The 21,790-nt window shown below is 42.3% G+C and overlaps 1 pseudogene; it reads left to right on the top strand.

Annotated features, from left to right (window-relative positions):
• The first annotated feature begins 3,916 nt into the window (after nt 1-3,916).
• LOC112069590 (L-rhamnose-binding lectin CSL3-like) overlaps nt 3,917-21,790 on the top strand; it is a 38,246-nt pseudogene continuing 20,372 nt past the window's right edge.

Genomic DNA, 21,790 nt, shown 5'->3' with positions numbered 1-21,790 from the left:
TAACCTGCTGCTAATCTGCACATCTATTCACTGGTGGGATTTCATCAGACACCTCCATTTCTGACCAAGCTTTTAACCCACTGTGTCAGCAGGAATCCACTCTGAAGTAAAAATCAACTCTGAGGTATATCCCAAATGGCACCCTATTGCTTCTGGGCCCTGGTCAAAAGTAGCTCACTACATAAGGACTAGAATGCCATTTGGGACACAGGCTGAGAGTATATATTTCCTGGGTTTAATAGAGTGTTTTACTGGCTCATCTCCTCCTTCCTGCTCTCTGCTTCTTCCCACGTTGTTGACGTTGACAGACTGTCTAACAACAGGAGGGGTTGGCTGCTGGCAGGCACAGCTAGCTACAACATCTATGGGAACATTACTTGTTTCTCATACCCATAGAGAATACATGAAGATACTGTATTGTTATATGTGTCCGCTATGTACAGTGGCTTGCGAAAGTATTCACCCCCTTGGTATTTTTCCTATTTTGTTGCCTTACAACCTGGAATTAAAATTAATTTTTTGGGGGGTTTGTATCATTTGTTTAACARAACACTTTGAAGATGCAAAATATTTTTTATTGTGAAACAAACAAGAAATAAGTCAAGAAACAGAAAACTTGAGCGTGCATAACTATTCACCCCGCAAAGTCACTACTTTGTAGAGCCACCTTTTGCAGCAATTACAGCTGCAAGTCTCTCTTGGGGTATGTCTCTATAAGCTTGGCACATCTAGCCACTGGGATTTTTGCCCATTCTTCAAGGCAAAACTGCTCCAGCTCCTTCAAGTTGGAAGGGTTCCGCTGGTGTACGGATTGCCAAAAATTGTTCCTTGATTGCCAAAAAGCTCAATTTTAGTCTCATCTGACCAGAGTATCTTCTTCCATATCTTTGGGGAGTCTCCCACGTGCCTTTTGGCGAACATTAAGCAATGGGTGTTTTCTGGCCACTGTTCTGAAAAGTCCAGCTCTGTGGAGTGTATGGCTTAAAGTGGTCCTGTGGACAAATACTCCAATCTCTGGTGTGGAGCTTTGCAGCTCCGTCAGGATTATCACTTGTCTCTTTGTTGCCTCTCTGATTAATTTGCCAGGTCCTTGCCATGTCCGTGGGTGTTGGTGGGCGGCCCTCTCTTGGCAGATTGTTGTGGTGCCATATTCTTTCCGTTTTTTAATAATGGATTTAATGGTGCTCCGTGGGATGTTCAAAGTTTCAGATATTTTTTTATAACCCAACCCTGATCTGTACTTCTCCACAACTTGTCCCTGACCTGTTTGGAGAGCTCCTTGGTCTTGATGGTGCAGCTTGCTTGGTGGTGCCCCTTGCTTAGTTGTGTTGCAGACTCTGGGGACTTTCAGAACAGGCGTATATACACTGAGATCGTGTGACACATCATGTGACATGTAGATTGCAAACAGGTGGACTTTATTTAACCAATTATGTGACTTCTGAAGGTAATTGGTTGCACCAGATCTTATTTAGGGGCTTAATAGCAAAGGGGTGAATACATATGCACGCACCACTTTAAAAAAATAAAAAAATTAAAATCTATTTAAATGACAGGTTGTAATGCAGCAAAATTGGAAAAACGCCAAGGGTGATGAATACTTTTGCACGGCACTGTATGTTGGTGGAGCAGTGTCGTATTACCTGGTTGTTGATTGGCCGTATTTTGCCCCGCAGTTCCTCCAGGTTTGGGGGAAGGTGTTTACCTCCTGTCCCTGGTATTCACCTCAGACTGGCGATATTAATTTATGTAGAAAGCATGGAGGTAGAGGGGCTTGTTTGCACAACACCTCTGAATGGAAAGCTGGCGAGTTACTTATCTCCAGAGGCTAAAAAATGAGTCTAATCTTACCACTGTGCTACCAAATAAACAGTGCCGGTTCTTGGAGGATCAACTGGACACAGTGTACCGTGCTGAGGGTGTCGCTGCACAATCATTTCATGTGGTCACAATGCTGCAGATGTATTATATAGCTGAATAGGACCTTGGAAGCCGGTTTCAGATAATCTCCACCAAATCCACGTGACGGCTGATTTATATGCTGCGTCTGTTCCACTGAACTATCTTGGCTGTGGCTCAGCGCCACCTCTGGTTGACGTTGTGCCGGATTCCTGAGAGGGACAAGCCAATGTATTTAGATGAGCCAGTTTCGCCAAAAAAGGTTGTTTGGCTAAGCTTTGGAGTACTTACAGGCCCGTTTTGAGGAGAAACAAAAACAGGACCCAGCTCTTACGAGTCCTTTTCCCATGAAAATCCTTCATGGGGGAGGCTCGGCAGTTGCTGAGGCATGAAAGAAAGGGTCCAGGCCAGAGGCGGGTTGCCATTGGCGAGGGAGCAGCTTTGAGGTCGGTTTTTGACCGTCTTAGTGATTCTGGGCAGCTGCAAACGTCTTGGCACAGGCGCCATGCTCGGCCGAAGGATAGCGGGATGAAAGCAAATTCTTACACGGCGCAGGGGACGAAGCAGACCTAGCTTGAGGCCGCGGGAGGGGGCGTGTTCTCGACACCCTCATCCCAAAGCATTTGGTGGCTCGGTCAATGGTCTCAAGTTACTGGTTGCTGAAGTATCCAAGTTCCAGAATGAAAAGCACATTGTTTCTACCCAAGGTTCCTCTGTGTTCACAGGTATCGAGAGTGCGGTATCGTCCAAGCGTGGACATAACAAACACAGTTCATTCCCCACATTCAGACATAGGGTTGTCAAGAGTGGGGGATATGAAAACAAGCATGACAAAACAAAATAATCATCTAAGTCCTCAGGGTGGCTGCCTGCCCCTTCATGAGATAATGTGTGGGAGACTGGCAACATGCTCTGTCCAATGGCGGGCATGCACAGTTTCAATAGGGTAATGGGGACGGCGGTACGGTCTGCAGTTCGTTATGTGTCCTCCTCCTTTTCGTTGTGTCATTACATCAATGGTCCCGAGGTCCTAGCTCCTGTCTTATTTCCTCTCTCCTTCAAAAGCAGGTGGTCCCCTTTTCAGAAGTACAGAGTGGTTGGTACAGCCAATACGTCTTAGTTCCCATTAGCGATGGAACGTTGTGTCCCATCCCTGACTTGCACCTCAAAGTTTGCAAGTTTAAAACGCTCACACTTTGCTGGCTATTGCAGTCGGTGTGTGCTAGCGATTAGTTCACGCCACAGATCTGAAGGATGCTTATTTTAATGACGCTATACATCCTTCCCACAGAAAGTTTCGGAGGTTTAATTTCGAGGGTGTGGTCCTTCCTTTCAGACTCTCCCTATTGCCATTCAACTTTTCCATGCTGGTGGTGGTGGCTTTGGCTCCAGTGCGGTGGGATCAGAGTATTGGCCTATCTGGTTGATTGCCCTGTCATAGCGGAGTCGAGGGAACCGGTGGATCTCCACACTCCCACGCTGTTTTCCCATATTCAGTCTCTGGGGTTCCTAGTGAATCACAAGAAAAGTTTCTCAGTCTCATTCTGAACTCGGTTCTGAATCATGTGTTTTTGTCCCAACAGAGGTGGGTCGCATTCCGGCTCTGTCTGGCTCGMTTTCAGCTAGGGCGCTCTGTGCTTTTATCTTGTGAATGCAGTTACTGGGTCTGATGGCCTCTATGATAGCTGTTGTACCTCTGGGACTTCTGTTGATGCACCTGTTTCAGCGCTGGGTGATTGCTTGGCATCTGGACACATCTCATCACTGCTCAAGGTATCCCTGTCATGCCTCAGGGCGTTGACTCCTTCTAGGAACCAGTGACTATTGTTGCAGGTGTTATTCATTTTGTCGGGTAGTGTCTCGCAGGGTGATCGCGACAGACGCATCCTTACCGGGATGGGGCGTGCTGTCTGTGGCCACTCGGATAAGAGGGATTTGGGCAACAGTGCAAAAGGGCACTGCATATCAATTACCTAGAGCCACTGACTATTTGCTAACGCTGAGGCGTTTCCTTTCGATGTTGGAGGACCAGCATGTGTTGGTAAGGTCCGACAACAGGACGGTGTTGGTGTACATCAACAGGTAGGGGGGGACGCAGTCTATCTCTCTCCTAAACCTGGCCTGTTGTCTGCTTGTATGGAGCAGTTCACTTTTCCTGTTGCTCAAGGCGACATATCTTCCAGAATCTCTTAAAGTTGGTGCAGATCTACTTTCCAAGAGGGGTCCTATCTCTACAGAGTGGAGACTGCACGCCGAGGTGGTTTCCCATACCGGTTCGGCAGGGCCGACGTAGATCTTTACGCATTGCGAGAAATCACACATTGTCATCTGTTGTTCTCAATGAGGGATTTAGGCAATTAGTTTAGACTGGATGCTTTGGCATATCAGTGGCCTCGAACCCTGCACACTGCATTTCCTCCAGGGGACCTTATTCAGGACACCGTGGAGAGGGTCCATCAGGAGGGTCTGTTGTTGATTCTGGTGGCTCCCCGTTGGCCAAGACAACTCTGATTCCCGGAGATCATTTGCATGTTGGTCGAGGACTGGTAGAGGGTTCCGTGTCATCGGGATCTATTTTCGCAGGCACACGGGAGAGTTTGGCACCCACGACCGCAGATATGGGATCTGTGGGTTTGGCCCCTGAAAGGTTGAATTGGATTGCTAGGGGTTTACCTTCAATTGTAATTACGACTATACGGTCGGCGCATGCACTGTCTCCGAGAAGGTTGCATACATATAAGTGCAGTGTGTTTGAGGGTTGGTGGCAGGTTAAAGGTATTTCTCCTTTTCAGAGCTCTTTAGTGAACATTTGGATTTACTTGCAAGAGATTTTTTAGCTGGGCCTTTCTTTTTCCACATTTAAGGTTTATATGGCACCCATCTCAGCATGTAATGTAGGGATTGACTTCTTTACCCTGGGGTCTCTGGTGGTGCGGTTCCTGACAGGCGTGCGTCGGCTCAGACTAGTCTCTAAGCCTATGGTACCAACCTGGTACCTGGCTTTTGTCCTGGACGCTCTGTGTGAGCCTCCTTTTGAAACCATTGGAGTCTGTGGGCCTGAAGTTCCTTTCCTACAAATCTGGCCTTAGCATCGGCCAAGCATGTTGGGGATCGCCACATGCTATCAGTAAACCCTTCCTGATTGGAGTTTGTGCCTGGTGACTCCAAAGTGATGTTACGTCCTAATGCAGCATTTGCTCCAAAGGTTATGCCTATGTCTTACAGGTCCCTGGCTTTTCAAGCTGTTCCCTCTCTCGCCTCCACCGTTTGCTTCCAGTGAACAATGGAGGTTGCTGTGCTTTACATGGATAGGAAKAAGGATATCGGCATTTGTGACAATTTTTTTTTGTCTATTTCGCAAATCTCCCTGGCAGCAAAGGCCAGGGGTGGCTTAGCGGTGTGCATGCTCACTAGAGGTGTGGCAGCTTCTTGGGCGTTGTTCAGGGGCCTGACAATCGGTGCAGCGAGTTGGGGTTCCCACATACCTTTGTGAGATTTTACCGCTCGAATGTAACTGTGGCCAGTCTGGCTCATAGTGTTCTTATGGCTGGGTTCATGAGTGGGTGTTAGGCAGCGTGCAGGTTGAGCATTTATCCGGGTTACTACAGTTCCCTGTGGGTTTGAGCCTTGGGATGCAATGGTTCATCGACTTTGATTGATGCTATGCAGCGTTCATGTGCGCTTTACCAAGTCATGACAGATATTCTGTTGTTTTGAACATGCAGTTCCTTGTATGAGGTCTGACATTTCAGACTCGAAAGTACAGTGCATTCAGAAATTATTCAGACCCCTTGACTTTTTCCACATTTTGTTACGTTACAGCCTTATTCTAAAATAAATTAAATAATTTTTTTCTATCATCAATCAACACACGATACCCCATAATGACAAAGCAAACATAGGTTTTTAGACATTTTTTCAAATGAAGGGTTCCAAACTTCTTCCATTTAAGAATGATGGAGGCCATTGTGTTCTTGGGGACCTTCAATGCTGCAGAAATGTTTTGGTATCCTTCCCCAGAGCAGTGCCACTACACTGTCTCCAATCCTGATTTGATCTAATATTCTTCTTTGTGTCTATCATCAGGTACTTTAATTTATTATATATTGTACTATTGTTGTCATTGTTGTGATGTTTAATTACAAATGCCCAGTCTGATATTGACGTGCAAGCGACAAAATCACAAATCTACTACACATCTTCAGTTTTCTTCTGGTGATTGTTCATTGCCTCCCATAGTATGTAAAACCTCGTTCCCTCCTTCAGGGAACAGCGGTTATATTCGGAACCGTTTTCCCCTAAAGCTAAACACACATGTGCATCTAAATCTCTACAGTACGCTAGTCATGCAACCTGTTACGCTAGTTTCGATTACCAGAACCAAAGGAAATGCAACAGGAAAGGGAACACGTGTCTATCTCCCGGGTGGCGCAGTGGTCTAGGGCACTGCATCGCAGTGCTAGCTGCGCCACCAGAGTCTCTGGGTTCACGCCCAGGCTGGGCTGGGTTCGCYCCCAGGCTCTGTCGCAGCCGGCCGCAACCGGGAGATCCGTGGGGCGACGCACAATTGGCATAGCGTCGTCCGGGTTAGGGAGGGTTTGGCCGGTAGGGAGGGTTTGGCCGGTAGGGATATCCTTGTCTCAGTATGTAATAAAATGTATGCACTCTACTGTAAGTCGCTCTGGATAAGAGCGTCTGCTAAATGACTTAAATGTAAATGTAAATGTATGCATAACTGAGGATACTAGGGTAGTATTCCCTAGGCATCAAACAGAAGAAAACAGACTGAAAAAGGAGAGGGACTTGTGCAATAACAAACACTAATAACTGTTTTCCGTTGCATGCTAATGAACACAACCCAGGCAACGCTGGCTCCAAAGAGCCAAACCAAACTGCTGGTGAACAGTAGAAAGTTTCTGCCTGTAAAATGTAATGGAATCCCAAGTTCTACAGCTAGGCTAGATAAGCCTCACGCAGCCTGCTCTCTGCTTGTCACGAAACCATTTCAATTTCAGCAGCCAATATTTCCATATCCAAGGTTTACAGTATCTTGCAACCTCTGAAACCACTGTGGAACATTGTAATCTAGCCACAGACAGAAACTGACCTTGTTTAAGGTCTAACACAGGGGGTGTCAAAACTAATTCCACGGAGGGCCTAGTGTCTGCGGGTCTTTGGTTTTTCAATGAAGACCTTCACAACCAGGTGAGAGGAGTTCTTTACTAATTAGTGACCTTAATTCATCAACCAAGTACAAGGGAGGATCAAAAACCCTCAAACACTCGGCCCTCCGTGGAGTTTGATACGTGGTCTAACAGGACTTCCTCTTTTTTCACTGATTTAAGCCTCGTTCAAATAGCCATTTGACCCTACTGGCTAAGCCAATGGGTTAATACCATTCCTTTTGCTACGTGCCATGTGATGTCTACTGTCCAAGCTCTTCTCTGTCCTGGCACCCCAATGGTGGAATCAGCTGCCCCTGAAACCAGGACAGCAGAGTCCCTGCCCATCTTCTGAAAAACATCTGAAACAATACCTCGTCGTATTGTATCTTAAATACTCACCCCCTCCAAAATAAAAACACATTTTAACCTTTAGTGAACTAACACTCACACTTTTTCCACCTACAGTAACTAGCTCTGACTTTGCTGATAGTTGCTTTATTGAGGGAAAATGTACTTACTATGACTGTGATATGTGGTCCTCTTAAGGTGAATGCAATAACTGTAAYTCACTCTGGATTAGAGTGTCTGCTATATGACTAAAATGTAAAATGTCCTGACCACTGAAGGTCAGGACCTTGGTTAAACATCTCATCCCAAGGACTGCACCGTTTGCAGGAAGTGTTTCCACTTGAAGCCATTGGGCTTAAGGGTCCCCATTGGCTAAACCAGAGAGAAGAGTACCCCCATTTCCCCCTGTTGGGAAATGGCCCTGTCACGATGTATACGACTTTCTTCTATTCTTATGCTTCCAATTGGCCCAGTGATCCCCTCTCTTCCCCCCCCTCCCCCCGTAACTCTTCCCCAGATCGTTGCTGTTAAAGAGAATATGTTCTCAGTGAAATACTTGTTAGATAATGTTAAATAAATCAACTCTGTAAGCTTTACAGCTGCTGAAGTCGATCTGTATGTAACATGCAAATGAAAGAACTGAGAATCTTACATACTTTGGGACATCTTTTTCAATCCACAGGCTTACTACAGTACATATCAGGTTGACAGACCATGGTATTGTAGATATCAGGTTGACAGACCATATCACTGTAGATATCAGGTTGACAAACCATACAACTGTAGATAGCAGGTTGACAGGCCATACTACTGTAATTTTCACGTTGACAGACCATATGACTGTGTAGATATCAGGTTGACAGACCATATGACTGTGTAGATATCAGGTTGACAGACCATACTACTGTATAGATATCAGGTTGACAGACGATACTACTGTGTAGATATCAGGTTGACAGACCATATCACTGCAGATGTCAGGTTGACAGACCACACTACTGTAGATATCAGGTTGACAGACCATATCACTGTGTAGATGTCAGGTTGACAGACCACACTACTGTAGATATCAGGTTGACAGACCCTATCACTGTATAGATATCAGGTTGACAGACCATACTACTGTATATATCAGGTTGACAGACCATACTACTGTAGATATCAGGTTGACAAAACCATACTACTGTAGATATCAAGGTTAGACAAACCATACTACTGTAGATATCAGGTTTTGACAGACCATTACTATTGTAGATATTCAGCCAGTTGACAGACCATACTACTGTAGATATCAGTTGACAGACCATACTACTGTAGATATCAGGTTGAACAGACCATACTACTGTAGATATCAGGTCGTTGACAGACCATACTACTGTAGATATCAGGTTGACAAACCATACTACTGTAGATACTACTGTAGATATCACGCGTTGACAGACCATACTACTGTAGATGCAGGTTAACAGACCATACTACTGTGTAGATTATCATGGTTGACAGACCATATCACTGCAGATATCAGGTTGACAACCATATCACTGTGTAGATGTCAGGTTGACAGACAATATCACTGCAGATACCAGGTTGACAAAACCACACTACTGTAGATATCAGGTGACAGACCACACTACTGTAGATATCAGGTTGACAGACCACACTACTGTTAGATAGCAGGTTGACAGACCATACTACTGTAGAATATCAGGGTTGACAGACATACTACTGTAGATATCAGGTTGACAAACCATCATCACTAATTAGATATCAGGTGTTGACAGACCATTACTACTGAATATCACATTGACAAACCATACTACTGTAGATATCAGGTTGACAGACCATATCACTGTGTAGATGTCAGGTTGACAGAACAATACTACTGTAGATATCAGGTTGACAGACCATATCACTGTATAGATATCACGTTGACAGACCAAACTACTGTAGATATCAGGTTGACAAACCATTACTACTGTAGAATATCAGGTTGACAAACCATACTACTGTAGATATCAGTTGACAGACCATACTACTGTAGATATCAGGTTGACAGACCATACTAATGTAGATATCAGGTTGACAGACCATACTACTGTAGAGATAGCAGGTTGACAGACCATACTGTACGTGATCAGGATATTCAGGGTGACGACCATACTACGTAGATATCAGGTTGACAAACATCATCAAATCAGACAACCATTACTACTGTAGATATCAGGACAGACCATACTAATGTAGATATCAGTTGACAGACCATACTACTGTATATATCAGGTTGACGAGACCCTACTACTGTAATATCAGGTTGTTTACAGGACCATACTACTGTAGATATCAGGTACAAACCACGCTACTGTAGATATCAGGTTGAACAGACCTTACTACTGTATATATCAGGTTGACAGCAGACCATTACGTAGCTGTGAAAGATATACAGCAGGTTGACAGACCATACTACTGTTAGATATCAGGTTGACAAACACACACTACTGTAAGATATCAGGTTGACGAAAACCATACTACTGATGATATACAGGTTGACAGACCCCATACTACTGCTTAGATATCAGGTTTGGACAGACCATACTACTGTAGGTAGCAGGTTGAACAGACCAATTTTACTACTGTAGATATCAGGTTGACAGACCATACTACTGTAGATATCAGGTTGACAGACCATACTACTGTAGATATCAGGTTGACAGACCATGCTTCAGGACAGCCCTGAACCTTTTATCTCTCAGTTATATCCCCAGTAGAGAGTATACATGCTTCATCCTGGAGGATAAGTGTGTGTCACTCTCTCTCGCTCTCTAACACAGTTCACTCACCACAGCTAGTCATAATTGAACATTTACTGTACGAAAGGCAGACGGGAGTGAGAAAGAGCCGTAAAATCACAGATATATGGAGAACCACAAGAGAGAGTCCCATGTTAGCGTACTGTTGGGATGTCAGAAGAGGATACAGGTGAGTGATATTGCCAGATAATCGTATTACCACTCCATGATGGTATGACTATTGGGTAACCTTACATTGAGAACACTGTGGGTGTTCATGGTTTATACAAACACCCTACACTCTTAACTACACCATCTATTTTAGCTAAATTTGTCTGATGTAAAAATCTATAGACATTTCATGTTAAGGCTGGAAGTGTGTTATCTGACAGAGACATAGACCTATGTAACTTTCAATGTCTTCTAATAAAACAGTGTGAGTGGATTTGTCTGTATATTTTTCTCTCCAAGATTGCTACATGTTTTTCTGCACTAGCCAAGCTAGCCAACAGGGAATGTGTGCTCTACTTGACAGACACGCCGTGGCCTACTTTGCATTCAGAGCATGGGGATACATCAGATCAAAGTGCCCTGGTCCAAAATATTGGAACTGCTGTTGTCCACAAATATGCTGCTTCACAGAGGTTCCCGGGTTCAGACACAAGTCATTTCCATTCAACCCAGTTTTGCATAAGAACTAGCACAATATAGCTAATCTTTTATGTTGTTGTTTTTGTCATAACTTGTTTCTGTTTCCATTTCAACTTCTGCAGTTTAGAATAACTCATATTTTTCATTCAAAGACTAGTTTTATATTATGAAATTAAAATGTTACTTTTTGTTATCAAAAGTAGGTACAACTCAACATGTTTATTTCTTGCTTGGCATTGGCATTTAAAGGTCAAAWTTCAATACACCTTTTAAAATTAAGATTTCATTACAATAATGAAGAAATGTTTTTATATYTGGGCTCCCGAGTGGTGCAGCGGTCTAAGGCACTGCATCTCAGTGCTAGAGGCATCACTACAGACCCTGGTTCAATTCCAGGCTGTATCACAACCGGCCGTAATTGGGAGTCCCATAGGGTGGCGCACAATGTGCCTTGCGTCGGCTGGGGTAGGRCGTCTTTGTAAATAAGAACTTTKTRTTAACTGATTTGCCTATTTAAATAAAGATTAAATAAAAAATAATAATATTTGGAACCGCGCCGCTTGCAAACTGCTTGCGAGTCCCATTGAAGTCTATGACACCTTCACTTCTTACCGCAACCTGTCTGTAAGCGCCTTTAGGTATAATGCCAGGAGCCGCTTTTGGATATGAGATCTCTAACGCAGTTCCACCTCCGACACCGCCAAAACGACAGCAATGCCCTACATCTGTATGATTTAACCTTTGGAAAGTTGAAAGGTGAAAGTTTTTACTTCACAATCAAGATTATATTAATCAAGATTATATTAGTATGTAACATTGAAGAGCATAGAAAATAGMACCTCTTTTATTTTAATTGAAAGATGTTTAAAAGGATGTTCGATGTCAAATTCAACAATTATATTATATTTAACTAGGCCGCCTCACATGGTTGACCAATGAGCAGAGTTAATCTTATCAAGCAATCAAGCAATGGACAACAACTAGGACAGCTAGTGCACGGTAGGCAGATTTTTTTGCTATTCAGTTGTGTTTACCGCTGCCTGTCTGTATGCGCCTTAAAAGGATAATTTGGGATTTTGTCAATGAGGCCATTTATATAGGTTGACAGTCAAACGTTTGGACACACCTACTCATTCAAGGCTTTTTCTTAATTTTACTGTTTTCTACATTGTAGAATAATAGTGAAGAAATCAACACTTTGAGAATAACACATATGAAATCATGTAGTAATTTAAAAAAAACTATAAACAAATCTAAATATATTTAGATTCTTCAAATTAGCCACCCTTTGCCTTGATGACACCTTCATTACCTTGTAAATGCAGAAAATTGCCAATCAAATAAGAGAGAGAGAGAGAGAGAGCGAGAGAGAGCGAGAGAGATCGAGAGAGAGAGAGAGAGAGAGAGAGAGAGAGAGAGAGAGAGAGAGAGAGAGAGATATTTCTGTTCGTCTGTTGAAAGAAAATGCCTGATTTAGGGTTGAGCCCTAGCCTTGATCGCATTACTCCTGTCCTTGACACCTTTAGGTAGCAGAGAGCTCCTGGGTTGTGCGGGTTAATGGAATTGAAAGGGATGTGCAGTGAGCACGACCAGATTGTTTGTTTCCTTGCTGAGCGAACTGAGGGGGAGACTAAAAAAATAAATTTCCCAACACATTACAACAAGCCACCTCACCTAGCACACTAGCAGCAGAGGACAGATAAGAGTAGGTGTGTTCCTGTAGAAAATGTTCAGGACCTCCATCAAATCACAGTCAACGGTGAATACAATGTTATTCTTTTTTCCTCTGTGCCTGTTGATGGTCTTTATATTGTCCTTTTTACACCCATTAGACCGATGTGGTGTGTAAATTAACAACACTACCACAATCATTTCTTTAAAAAAAAATTGTTTCATATGAAGTGATTCTCCCAAAAATTACAACTTGAACAACCAAATAGACAGGATGCTAATGAAACACGATGAAATGAGCATTGTATTACGAAGGGCTCACGGCTTGATTACATTATGAAAACAAAACGTGTCAGAACCCCCCCTTGACTGTGGTGTTCATTATGTGGCATCAAACTGTAATAAAATGACGTAAGAAAAATGTCCTCATGTATGCAAAAACAAAAACAAGAACAAGTGTGTGTGCTTTTGTTATTGTTATTGGGAAGTAAATATCAGAATCCTCCTAAACTCATTCATAACAAGATGCCCTGATTGTGTCAAGGTCAAGACCAACTTGTGTAATGGGAGTAAGATATGATTTAAATAATTTTGTGGAATAGGAAGCGTCATTTTGTACTATCATTTAGCCATAGTAGGTCAAGATCCTTCTGTTTTGGTAAAAAGCTGAAAGATGGGCCAGGAAAAATGTAACCAGTTTCATATTCACATTGTAGTGGCTTCCTTTCCTCTTTACCATTCTGTCTTTTATACAAATATGTCCAAAATCGTCTCTAACACACATCATGGGGGATCTGTAGACTTCTTATTATTATTATTGGTTTATTGGTAGACTACACCCCAAAAAGGTGTATTGCTACCACATTCTGTGTGTGATTAATATAAAAAAGATCCTACGACACGGATACATTGTGTGGTTTTGGGAGAAAAAAATCCATACAAACTAGCAACAACACACACAAAAATATAACACTAAACAAAAAACATCTTATTTCTTCTGTTAAAAACAAAAAACCCAACATCCAATCTCTACTCAGGCTCAGAGACATGAGGTACTCAGATTCTACTTCCATAGACACCCTGGAGATGGGGGCCCTAGTCCAAAGCAGGGGTTGGAAACGGTTCAGGGAACAGAACAGAAAACAATAAAATAATTACATTTTTAGAGGAACAGAATCAGAACTGGGAACGAAAGTGATRTACACTCAGAAGAAATGGCTCTTTAGGGTTCTATATAGAACCTATTGGAACCTCAAGGGTTATATTCCTACCCAAGCATGTAATGGGAATTTTAGAAATAAACAGCTAATAAAAGCTAACCCAGTCGCATCAAACTCTGAAATGAGACCTAACATTCCCTTAAACAAATTTGAGCTGTTTTCCATTGACCATTGRATCCATATTAATGATGCTGCTGTATGACTTCCCCCAGTGCTTTTAGTTAAAATGTGAATTCCATGAACTTGAATACCCGTAGAAGGATTCGGCTGTTGCACGACAGCAACCAAAACCCATGTCTATAACATTCCATCATTGGTTACTCTGAAAGTTCCTCATATTGCCATTGGCTGTGGTCTAACGCTAATAGGGAGATACTAAATGGTGCAGTTCTATGCAATCTAATAGCCATACAAACTATATCAATATCAACCATCAGACAAGGCCTGCATCAGCTTTTTGAGCGTAGCTTGTTTGAGTTGGAGATTCAGGTAACTTTAAAAATTGTAAAGGACTTGGGTTGATGCATCTGAACATTAGAAGCTTACCTACTTCCTTAACTGGATTACATCCAGATCTGGCCTTTGCAGACGAATCCAGACGTTCTGGTATTGACAGAAACTTGGATCTCTGGGGACAATCTGTACTCTGATATGAAATTTTAAGGGTTATATTGTGTTCAGGGCTGACAGACAGGGTAGAGGTGGTAGAGTGGCCATTTTCATAAAAAAATATTTCTCTGTGTCTTTACTGAAATCCATATCCCTCGCCAGAAAATGTAAGCTACTATCTTTAAGCGCTTGTCTGTGGATGCATATCTATTAACTTCTTTATGATAGGGGGCAGCATTTTCACTTTTGGATGAATTGCGTGCCCATAGTGAACTGCCTCCTACTCTGTCCCAGATGCTAATATATGCATATTATTATAACTATTGGATATAAAACACTCTGAAGTTTCTAAAACTGTTTGAATGATGTCTGTGAGTATAACAGAACTCATATGGCAGGCAAAAACCTCAGAAAAATCCAAACAGGAAGTGAGAATTCTGAGACTGGTCAATGTTCAACTCATCGCCGATTCAATTCCCTGTAAGATATGGATCTGTTTGCACTTCCTACGCCTTCCACTAGATGTCAACAGTCTGTAGAACGTGGAATGAAGCCTCTAGTGTAATGTGGGGCCNCTATTAACTTCTTTATGATAGGGGGCAGCATTTTCACTTTTGGATGAATTGCGTGCCCATAGTGAACTGCCTCCTACTCTGTCCCAGATGCTAATATATGCATATTATTATAACTATTGGATATAAAACACTCTGAAGTTTCTAAAACTGTTTGAATGATGTCTGTGAGTATAACAGAACTCATATGGCAGGCAAAAACCTCAGAAAAATCCAAACAGGAAGTGAGAATTCTGAGACTGGTCAATGTTCAACTCATCGCCGATTCAATTCCCTGTAAGATATGGATCTGTTTGCACTTCCTACGCCTTCCACTAGATGTCAACAGTCTGTAGAACGTGGAATGAAGCCTCTAGTGTAATGTGGGGCCGGATGGGAGGTGTTTCAGTCATTGGTCTGGCAGAATGCCAGTTCCTGGTCATGCGCTTTCCTCATGATATCGCCTTGCGTTCCATAACTTCTACAGACATGAAGGAATGCTCCGGTTGGAACGTTATTGGATATATATGATAACAACATCCTGAAGATTGATTCTCTACCGAGTTTGACCAGTTTTTTCGACATGTAATATAACTTTTTGAAGTTTTCGTCCAAGTTTGCCTGCATCTGCGCGAGCGTTTGGACATGTGCACTAAACATGCTAGCAAAAGTAGCTACTTAGACATAAGTAATGGACATTATCGAACAAAACAACGATTTATTGTGGAACTAGGATTCCTGGGAGTGCATTCTGATGAAGATGATCAAAGGTAAGGGAATATTTATGATGTAATTTCATATTTCTGTTGACTCCAACATGGCGGAGAAATGTTGTTTTTATCTGAGCGCCGTCTCAGATTATTGCATGGTGTGCTTTTTARGTAAAGTTTTTTAGAAATCTGACACAGCATTGCATTAAGAACAAGTGTATCTTTAATTATATGTAAAACGTGTATCTTTCATCAAAGTTTATGATGAGTATTTCTGTTATTTGACATGGCTCTCTGCAATTTCACCGGATATTTTGGAGGCATTTCTGAACATGGCGCCAATGTAAACCGAGATTTGTGGATATAAATATGCACATTATCGAACAAAACATAAATGTATTGTGTAACATGATGTCCTATGAGTGTCATCTGATGAAGATCATCAAAGGTTAGTGATTCATTTTATCTCTATTTCTGCTTTTTGTGACTACTATCTTTTGCTGGGAAAATGGCTGTGTTTTTCTGTGGCTATGTACTGATCTAACATAATTGTTTGGTGTGCTTTCCCCGTAAATCCTTTTTGAAATCAGACATGTTGGCTGGATTCACAGCATGTGTAGCTTTAATTTGGTGTCTTTCATGTGTGATTTCATGAAATATTGATTTTTATAGTAATATATTTGAATTTGGCGKGTATTTTTTTTCTGTCTTATGGCCAAGTGGGACGTTAGCGTCCCACATATCCCAGAGAAGTTAAGAACACATTCTTATTTACAATGACGGCCTACCAAAAGGCCTCCTGCGGGGTGTCATGACATTGCCCTCTTTGGGGACAGCGAGTACCATCCCCCTCTCTCTGCACCATCTCCCTCTCTCTCTCACCCCCTACCAACAGGCTCTGTTAGGCAGGTCAMAAATTCCTTGAGGAGTTCTCTCCTCATGGAGAGGGAGTAGAGAGAGAGTGAGTTTTCATAGAGAGAACAAAGGAACTTCTTCCACATCACAGAACTTGAGAACTGAACAATATCCATGTACTGGAGAAGGTATAAACGGTCGGTGAAGTAGCCAGCTACAAACTGCTCCGTTTTGTACTATTTGGTGACCTCAGGAAAGACAATACAGCCACATTACCATAACTCTGTTTATACAGTCTCAACTTGCATCTAATTGTTGTATAAAATGAACGAGTAAAGATGAAACTATTTGTGCACTTATATAATGTGATTTTAAACTGTTTAATGAAGGAAACTCCAATTCCCTTTGGAGTTGAACTAAATCATTGGCCCGCCCCATGAACACAGCCATTGATCTGGCGTCATGGGACAGCCCCTTTCTACTMATACGAATATAATCCCCACCAGGAGGAGTTCCCTTCAGACCAGTTTACCTCGATAACCGAGACGGCTAAGGTTTGAGTAGATTGCTGAATTCTTAACCATACCACATGGTTAAACTCTGAGACTATCGATCCGACAGAATAAGAGCTACTCTTCAATACTAATTACTACTAATTACTAGTCTGCAGCTAGAAATTATGTACCCGTAAATGCGAAGACCGACAACTGCCGAAACATCTATTCTATAACAACATTGCTGAATGTTACTCTGAACTATCCATTCTAACCACGGCAGAGAGAGAGGGCGGACAAACTCTCCAACAGATACAAACTTTCCAACAGGGATCACGACGACACACTGAGCATACACATATATATTGATTTCAATTATTCCCGAATGAGTGAGCGTTCATGTGCAAAGGATTAGAATTTCAATTGTTATAATTATCAACTTTGTAGTGTCTGTCATCTTTCGCACCCTTCTCAGTCCCTTTGTCTAACAAGCCGCTATGCCAGTTTAGCCCATTAGGGCACATTCCCCTATCATTTCCTTGTAACCATATCGACTTGTAGGAAAATTATAACTTTGTAATCTGAATATTTTCCTTGGTGCCCTGACTTCCTAGTTAATTACATTTACACGATTAAGTTAGTTTAATCACATAATAATAATAACAGAGAATTTATTTGATAAAAATAAGTCTTCAGTTTAATAATGCCAAAGACATGACAGGGGTCAGGAGCTGGGATCAAAAATATATATACAGTTGAAGTCGAAAGTTTACATACACCTTAGCCAAATACATTTAAACTCAGTTTTTKARAATTKRWYWKATWTAATCAGAGTAAAAATTCCCTGTCTTAGGTCAGTTAGGATCACCACTTTATTTTAAGAATGTGAAATGTCAGAATAATAGTAGAAAGAATTATTTATTTCAGCTTGTATTTCTTTCATCACATTCCCAGTGGGTCAGAAGTTTACATACACTCAATTAGTATTTGGTAGCATTGCCTTCAAATTGTTTAACTTGGGTCAAACATTTTGGGTAGCCTTCCACAAGCTTCCCACCATAAGTTGGTTGAATTTTGGCCCATTGCTCCTGACAGAGCTGGTGTAACTGAGTCAGGTTTGTAGGGCTCCTTGCTCGCACATGCTTTTTCAGTTCTGCTCACAAATATTCTATGGGACTGAGGTCAGGGCTTTGTGATGGCCACTCAATACTTTGACTTTGTTGTCCTTAAGCCATTTTGCTACAACGTTGAAAGTATGCTCGGTGTCATTGTTCATTTGGAAGACCTTTTTGCAACCAAGCTTTAACTTCCTGACTGAAGTTGTGAGATGTTGCTTCAATATATCCACATAATTTTTCTACCTAATGATGCCATCTATTTTGTGAAGTCCACCAGTCCTTCCTGCAGCAAAGCACCCTCACAACATGATGGTTGCCACCTCCGTGCTTCACAGTTGGGATGGTGTTCTTTGGCTTGCAAGCCTCATCCTTTTTCCTCCAAATTAAACAATGGTCATTATGGCCAAACAGTTCTAWTTTGTTTCATCAGACCAGAGGACATTTCTCCAAAAAGTACGATCTTTGTCCCCATGTGCAAACCYGTCTGGCTTTTTTATCGTGGTTTTGGAGCAGTGGCTTCTTCTTTGCTGAGGGGCCTTTCAGCTTATGTCGATATGGGACTCGTTTTACTGTGAATATAGATACTTTTGTGCCTGTTTCCTCCAGCACCTTCACAAGGTCCTTTGCTGTTGTTCTGGGATTGAGTTGCACTTTTCGCACCAAAGTACGTTCATCTCTAGGAGACAGAAAGCATCTCCTTCCTGAGTGGTATGACGGCTGCGTGGTCCCATGGTGTTTATACTTGCGTACTATTGTTTGTACAGATYAACGTGGTACCTTCCGGCATTTGGAAAATTGCTCCCAATGATGAACAAGATTTTTTTTATGAGGTCTTGGCTGATTTCTTTTGATTTTCCCATGATGTCAAGCAAAGAGGTACTGAGTTTGAAGGTAGGCCTTGAAATACWTCCACAGGTACACCTCCAATTGACTCAAATTATTTAAATTAGCCTATCAGAAAATTAGCTTCTAAAGCCATGACATAATTTTCTGGATTTTTTCAAGTAGTTTAAAGGCTCAGTCAACTTAGTGTATGTAAACTTCTGACCCACTGGAATTGTGAAACAGTGAATTATAAGTGAAATAATCTGTCTGTAAACAATTGTTGGAAAAATTACTTGTGTCATGCACAAAGTAGATGTCCTAACCGACTTGCCAAAACTATAGTTTGTTAATTAACAAGAAATTTGTGGAGTGGTTGAAAATCGAGTTTTAATGACTCCAACCTAAGTGTATTTAAACTTCTGACTTCAACTGTATAGATCTAAACACTGCCAGCTGCAGCGAATTGAAAAGAGTAGTGACCCAGGGATGTGTTTGCTTTGGGGAACTTTAACAGAATATTAAAGGTCCCCAATAGAAATGGGAGGATCAGCTTGATCTCCCTCTTTAAATAAAGGACACACTGTGGCTGCCTTCTAAGCAATGGGAACCTCCCAAGAGAGGAGAGATGTTAAAAAGGTCAGAGACAGGCTTGGCGATGATAGGGGCAGCGACCTTAACGTTGAAAGGATCTTAACCATCTGACCCAGATATTTTTGGGGGGTCAATTTTAAGGAGCTCKTTTAGCACCTCAGACTCAYTGTCTGCCTGCAGGGAGAATCTTTGTAGCGGGGCAGGAGAAAAAGAGAAAGGAGCTTCAGTCGCATTAGAAGACGTGGGGAGATGAGGACATTTGGGATGGGCAATGAGGCATGGCTGAGTCAAATAGGAATCCTGACTTAATGAATTGGTGATTAAAGAGCTCAGCCATGTGCTCCTTGTCAGTAATAACCACATCATCAACATAAAGGGACATGGTCAGCTGTGAGGAAGGAGGATTTATTCTCCAGGTCTTTAACCCTTTTCCAGAACATATTGATGTTAGACCCACAAAGAGAGAACTGCTCCATAAAGTCACTAGCAGGATAAATTCATACTTAGTGTAAGTGACCAGGAGAGAGCTTAGGGCAGGTAGGGTACTGATGGTGCTGATGGTGGACGATAACACACAGCAACAATCAATAAAGAGCTTTTTTAAAGTTTAATGCTTAAAAGCAGCAAATCAAATTGTTTGGGGACAGACTTGGTGGAGACAACCGGGCACTGAAGGTGTTCATTGGTAAAAAATTGCCACTCCACCACCTTTGGAAGATCTGTCTTGTCGAAAAAGGTTTTAACCAGAAAGGTTAACATTGGTGTACAAAACCCTCTTTCTTAACCACGTCTCACTAATGACCAGCACATCTGGATTGGGGCTGTGAACCCACACTTTAAATTGACCAATTTGAGTTAATAAGCTTCTAGTGTTAACGTGCAGAAACCCCAGGCTTTTACGAGAGCAGAAATCAATGAAACAGATTTCAGAGCACAAGTCAGAATTGGGGCTAGCAACAGTAGAAGGGGCAGGGTGTACATGCACATTTCCAGATATCATCAGCAGTAATACAATCAGGGAGCGGCATGGAGAGCTCTGCAATGTTTATTATTTTATGACTTTTGAATGTTCATCAGATCATATTGTACTGCAATTGCATCAGGTAACATGAATACAAAGCCAGCGAGAGGTGGTTAGAATAGGATGGGAGGCCAAGAATCAAATCAAATGTATTTATAAAGCCCTTCTTACATCAGCTGCTATCTCAAAGTGCTGCACAGAAACCCAGCCTAAAAACCCAAACAGCAAGCAATGCAGGTGTAGAAGCATGGTGGCTAGGGAAAAACTCCCTAGAAAAGGCCTGTACCTAGGAAGACACCTAGAGAGGATCCAGGCTATGAGGGGTGGGCCAGTCCTCTTCTGGCTGTGCCGGGTGGATTATTATAACAGAACATGGCCAAGAGTCCGTGTAAACAAGTTCATAGTCAACAAAGCACGCAGGAGTCATAAGACAAATAGCATAAAGTACAAGAAAATATACACTGCTCAAAAAATAAAAGGGAACACTTAAACAACACAATGTAACTCCAAGTCAATCACACTTCTGTGAAATCAAAACTGTCCACTTAGGAAAGCAAACACTGATTGACAATGAATTTCACATGCCTGTTGTGCAAATGGAATAGACAAAAGGTGGAAATTATAGGCAATAGCAAGACACCCCCAATAAAGGAGTGGTTTCTGCAGGTGGTGACCACGGACCACTTCCAGTTCCTATGCTTCCTGGCTGATGTTTTGGTCACTTTTGAATGCTGGCGGTGCTTTCACTCTAGGTAGCATGAAGGAGGCACATTTGTGGCCTGCTGGAGGTCATTTTGCAGGGCTCTGGCAGTGCTCCTCCTTGCACAAAGGCGGAGGTAGCGGTCTGCTGCTGGGTTGTTGCCCTCCTACGGCCTCCTCCACATCTCCTGATGTACTGGCCATGTCTCCTGGTAGCGCCTCCATGCTCTGACACTACGCGACAGACATAGCAAACCTTCTTGCCACAGCCTCGCATTGATGTGCCATCCTCGATGAGCTGCACTACCTGAGCCACTTTGTGGGTTGTAGACTCCGTCTCAAATGCTACCACTAGAGTGAAAGCACCGCCAGCATTCAAAAGTGACCAAAAACATCAGCCAGGAAGCATAGGAACTGAGAAGTGTCTGTGGTCACCACCTGCAGAACCATCCCTTTTATTGTGGGGGTGTCCTTGCTCTATTCCTATTAATTTCCTCTTTTGTCTATTCCATTTGTCACAACAGCGATGTGAATTTATTGTCAATTTCCAATTTTCGATTGAATTAAATTTATCTAT

This window comes from Salvelinus sp. IW2-2015, unplaced genomic scaffold (genome assembly GCF_002910315.2).
Source record: "Salvelinus sp. IW2-2015 unplaced genomic scaffold, ASM291031v2 Un_scaffold1055, whole genome shotgun sequence".
Lineage (NCBI taxonomy): Eukaryota > Metazoa > Chordata > Actinopteri > Salmoniformes > Salmonidae > Salvelinus > Salvelinus sp. IW2-2015.
This window is presented reverse-complemented; position numbering and strand designations above follow the sequence as displayed.